The sequence below is a fragment of the Otolemur garnettii genome, unplaced genomic scaffold (genome assembly GCF_000181295.1).
Source record: "Otolemur garnettii isolate 467f Iridium unplaced genomic scaffold, OtoGar3 scaffold00058, whole genome shotgun sequence".
NCBI classification, from domain to species: Eukaryota; Metazoa; Chordata; class Mammalia; order Primates; family Galagidae; genus Otolemur; species Otolemur garnettii.
Window position 1 is genome coordinate 8,005,694 of NW_003852453.1, and position 5,242 is coordinate 8,010,935.

General features: G+C 39.7%; 1 protein-coding gene across 1 annotated transcript in view; it reads left to right on the forward strand.

Annotated features, from left to right (window-relative positions):
- LPCAT2 (lysophosphatidylcholine acyltransferase 2) overlaps positions 1–5,242 on the forward strand; it is a 78,264-nt gene that overhangs the window by 61,578 nt on the left and 11,444 nt on the right. The gene's annotated exons all lie outside the window — the stretch shown is intronic.

The window sequence follows — 5,242 nt, forward strand, 5'->3', positions numbered from 1 at the left end:
TTTGACTCATGTAGAAGAAAGTTAGGGCTATGGAAATGATGAGGTACAGCATCTCACCATGTTGCTTAAGCTGGCCTCAAACCACTGGCCTCAAAGGATCCTCCTGCCTCAGCCTCCCAAAGATGCAGCCTGTTTACATCCCCCAGCTGCCTGTTGGAAATCCCCGGTGCAATGTGGAGAGGCTGGCATTTGCCCCCTGCGTTCACCATCATCACCATCATGTAATATTTATGAAACACCACACACCTATAACTCCGAACTGAGCCAAGTGCAGAGATCACATCCACTTCCCTCGGGGGGCTTGTAATTGAACTTGGTCTGGTACTTAGACCAGGTGTGGTTATATAAGAATGAGGCTTCTGCCAGCAACCACACATGAATTTTAGCCTCCCTATTTTAGAATGAGCCCAGGAACATGTCAGACATGGGTGGAGGAGAGAAGTAGGAAAGCTGCCAGACATCTTCAAGGCCTCAGAATAGTAGGTTTATAATGTAACCTGTCCATAGGATGGTTGTGCAAAGAGCAATGTTCCTCACCTCATTGCACATGTTTTATAAAAGTTCAGACAGTCATCTCACAGAGGGGTGTGCTTCCCTTGCTCCTTCAGTTGAGGAATTACTTTGATGACTGTCTTCCAGCACATGCATGGAAAACCATCCTGAAGTTACTTAAGATTTCCTTCTGTTCTCCTCTGAATTTGTATAAATAACCTCAGTCATCAGAGTGTATACTGGAAAATTAAATCCAAACTCCAGAATTTTCCAAGCAACCAAATATTTGGCATTGTGTAGAACCAATAGCCTAACAAGGGATTGAATTTCTTAATTTTCACCCATTATTTAATGGTGGATTTTGGTTTGGTTTTTATTTGTGTATGTGTTTGTTTTTGAGATAGGGTCTTACTCCGTTGCCTGGGCTAGAGAGTACCGTGGCATCATCATAGCTCACTGCAACCTCAAACTCCCAAGCTCAAGCGATCCTCCTGCCTCAACCTCCTGAATAGCTGGTACTAGAGGTGTGCACCACCACACCAAACTAATTTTTCTATTTTCTGTAGAGACAAGCCCTCGGCATGTTGCTTAGGCTGGCCTCAAACCTCTCGTCTCAAGTGATCCTCCTGCCTTAGCCTCCCAAAGTGCTAGGCGTGAGCCACTGTGCTCAGCTGTAATCTACTAAATTCTACAACCAGTAAAAAGGAAAAAATAACTGTGTGCTCTGTGCCTAAAAATAGCAAATTTCCAAAAACACTCAAAATTTGTATGTCATCTTAGAGGTCAGTTTTTAAATATTTTTGACCAGGAGAGCATGTATTTTTAAATGCTGACTTATTTAGCAACCTGATTCAGAAATCATATCAGTAGTATTACAGGATTATTTGTAGTGGGGGCCTAAATATCGAAGGAGGCACCGTTAGAGTACTGATATTTACTGTACCTGTTGATCTCGAAGAACATTCAAAATTGCTTTTTAAAAACATTTATGTGTATTTGTACAACTTCATTAGAGAACTTGAAAAAATAAGTAGATAAAACAATTTGATTCTAGAAAATTGTTACCATTATGTGGGATGTGGGTAAAAATATGCTCTTCATATCCAGGTAAACAGAACACCTCTTCCTAGACTCATTTGTATAACTGAGAATTTACTGTCTTAATAATTATACTCCTTTGGATTTATAAAGTATCTTCAGAGACTTGAAAACTTGGTTGGTTGCTGCACATAAATTCTGTTTTATGTAATTATTTTAAAATTCTTTTGAGGTTGCTCGGCACCAGTAGCACAGTGGTTATAGCACCATCCACATGCACCAAGGCTGGCGGGTTCAAGCCCGGCCTAGGCCATCTAAACAGCAATGACAACTGCAACAAGAAAATAGCCAGGCATCCTGGCAGGCACCTGTAGTCCCAGCTACTTGGGAGGCTGAGGCAAGAGAATCACTTAAGCCCAAGAGTTTGAGGTTGCTATGAGCTGTGATGTCACAGCACTCTACTGAGTGGGACATAGTTAAACTTTGTCTCAAAAAAAAAAAAGGTAACAAAATTATTTTGAGGATATGATGATCTCTCATCTGCAGAAATACTATACCAATTATAATACACGCACACACAGACACACAAAATAGTCCCTATACTTGGGAGTTTACTATTGTAAAGTGTATTCTGAACACTTAAAAAATTTTGCTGGATGTAAAAATAACGTAGAGTATTTAGTTTCAGATGAATAAAAGAATGTTGAATAAATTCAACTATGAAATAGCCCAAGGCAACTGATAGCTGAGATTCAGACAAATGAGAAAGACCATTTTTTTTTTTTTTGGAATATTAAATGGGGAATATATAAACAAGTAGCCCAGAGAGCTTCCCACTGGCCCTGGAGCTGGTATATTGTGACTGAGCAGATGAAAGGTGCTGGGGCCATCAGCACACAGCGACCCCCGCACACACGTCCATGCTTTTCTGATCTGCTGACCTCCAGGAAAGGGATGAGGCCCCCACTGTCTGGAGTTTGGGCAGGTTTAGTCATCCTTTCTTTGTACACTGACTCGATGCAACCTCTCAGTTCCAACTCCGGGCTACTCTGGACTCCAGTTTAAGACAGGTTATAGAGGGACTAGGACCTCCCTCCAAAGAGCTGATGTCCTGTGAAATGTGGCTCTCAAGTATTTTCAAGTCCAGATTTTTTTATTTTATTTTATTTTATTTTATTTTTTATTTTCATAGTTCTTCCTGGGAACTTCAGTAGATTTTTAAAGAGAAGAACCACAGATTTGCGGAATAATTTTTATAATGAAACTGATTCAAAATTTAAAAATTAAAGGAGTATATTTTGCTATTTAATTCGTATCTGTTTTTTGAGCATATTTTATCAAACTATTTGCTCTAATTTGAAGGACTACTAGTCAGATTACCTAAATTTGATTTTATTTTTTAATTTGTTTTATTAAATCGTAAACACATAGATCATGTATACATTAGTACATTTATGGGGTACAATGTGCTGATTTCATATAGAATTAGGAGCGTTTATATCACACTGGTTAATATATATCTTGTCTCATTTACTTAATTATTGTGTTAAGACATTTATACTCTATACTTAATAGATCCGACATGTACCCTTGCATTAGGCCCCATAGGTGTGATCCCACCATTCACCCTCCCTCGATCTGCAGCTATGGCGATGGTGAGTTTGTGACCTTAGTGAAACTGCTATCTCAATTATTTGCATTAGTAAACATCAAAAAGTTGAACAGATGATTATTTCTTCCAATTTTAAATTGTATGATTCTGAATTCGAAACCTTCACAATGTATTGTTTTATTAATCTAATAATATCATCTCTGAGAATATTTTCCATACTGCTTTTTTTCCCTTTCACATTACAAGGATTAATCGTCAAAGGTCTGCTTCAACATTCTTTTATCATTCAAAGCCACTCACATGTAAGACTACTCGTGAAAATGAGGGAACCAGACTGTTCCCTTGTTCTGTGACTAGTGGTAATATTTAATATGAAGGGTCCATTACATTTCCATTTCTCCATCTGGAAAATGAGTTATGGTGCCTGGCCTGTGTTACATGAATGGTTTAGTACTCTAGGTAAAAATCAGATGTCTCACAATAAAGATACACCATAAATTGAAAGGAGCATTTCTAATCATAAACCATAGGATTTTAACGTTAGTGCCCTTAGATCATTCTTAGATCTGTTCTTCAGAACTTCTATCCAAGACTTCTACAATCACAGAAGAACTGTAGCCATGGTTCATTCACTAAGTTCCTCAACCTCTAAAGCTCAGTAAAAAGAGCCCACCCTAGGGCATAAGAAAAGTACATGGTGGTGGCCCAAGAGGGAAACTATGTCCCTTAAAACTCTGCCTTCTCTGAAAGTTCTGGGGTGGTGAAATGTAGGTAGATATTGATTGTGGTGGTGTTTACCCTGGTGTATACATTTGTCAAAACATGTCAGAGCGTCCACTTAAAATGGATGCATTCTGTTGAATATAAATGATACCTCAATACAGTTGATTAAAGAAATGAGAAGAAAAAAAAAACAACTTTTTTTATGGGGTGGTATCCAGAGCAAAAAATGGATATCAGGAAATAAACCTTGTTAATTTAGGGAAACCTTGAAACCTCTATTTCCACCTCGCCTGGTGGGAAAGCAAGATTAAATTGTTACCACCATGTAGTAAGGTACAGTAATAAGGGTATGAGTGATTCTTGACTTTTTGAGGCTTGGTTAGTTTGAGAAGCTGATAAAAATTAAAGCAATTTTCCCTAGAAAAATATACATACAAAAGGCACACGCCATTTCAGGGACTTCACAATCCCTGCTTCCCCAGATTCATCCGTGACACTCCAACGGGGAAGCTTGCCTTAGTGTTTCAAGTGAAAGTTCTGTGAACCCAGAGTGGGGAGAAGGGAGCATCTTTTTAGCACCTGTTTGGAAGGCAATGGGAATACACTCCCATGCAAAGAAGGCAATCTCTCTCTAAGAAACTCTGGGTAGCTGAAGCATAGGTGCTTAGTCAGAAGTGAAGGCCATCTGCTTGTGGACTCCAGACGGTATTTGTTAATCTATCAAATTAAGTCCTGCCCCTGACGTGTTGATATTAGTTCAATAGTTTATCTGGGAATTTATCACTTGAAATTGTTGTTGCCAAAATGATTCTAACACCTGGATAATCAAGTACGTGCTTACAATTCTCATTCTTTTCTCCCTCCTCCCTTCTCTCCCCTCCCTCCACGTCCACGCTCCACCTCATTTTTCCTGTCTCCTCTTCCCCTTTCCTTCTCTGTAGCTCTCTCTCTCTGTTCTCGATCCCTTCAGGCCTCTGTCAGTCTCTTCTCTTCTCTCAGCCTTCTTTTCCTGAAGCTCTTTCTCTCCATTTTCATCATTTCAATGTTCCTGTTTAGGTGAATAGTTAATATATAGGGAAAGCTCTGTACTTAGCTTGTATTAGAATTATTCCCTTTTTTACATTGCCATCATGAAGGGCCTCCCGAGGCATAGCATACTGGTTATGCTTCATTGTCACTGGCTTAGGAGTGCAGATCTTCTGGGGCCTGAAATCCCTGAGGGGCTATCAATGGTGCTAAGTTTGCACCAGTTCCTGGCTTTCTGCAGATTAAGCCTGGAAGAAAGCTGGGTGTCGTGGTGGGCGCCTATAGTCCCAGCTACTTGGGAGGCTGAGGCAAGAGAATCACTTAAGCCCAAGAGTTTGAGGTTGCTGTGAG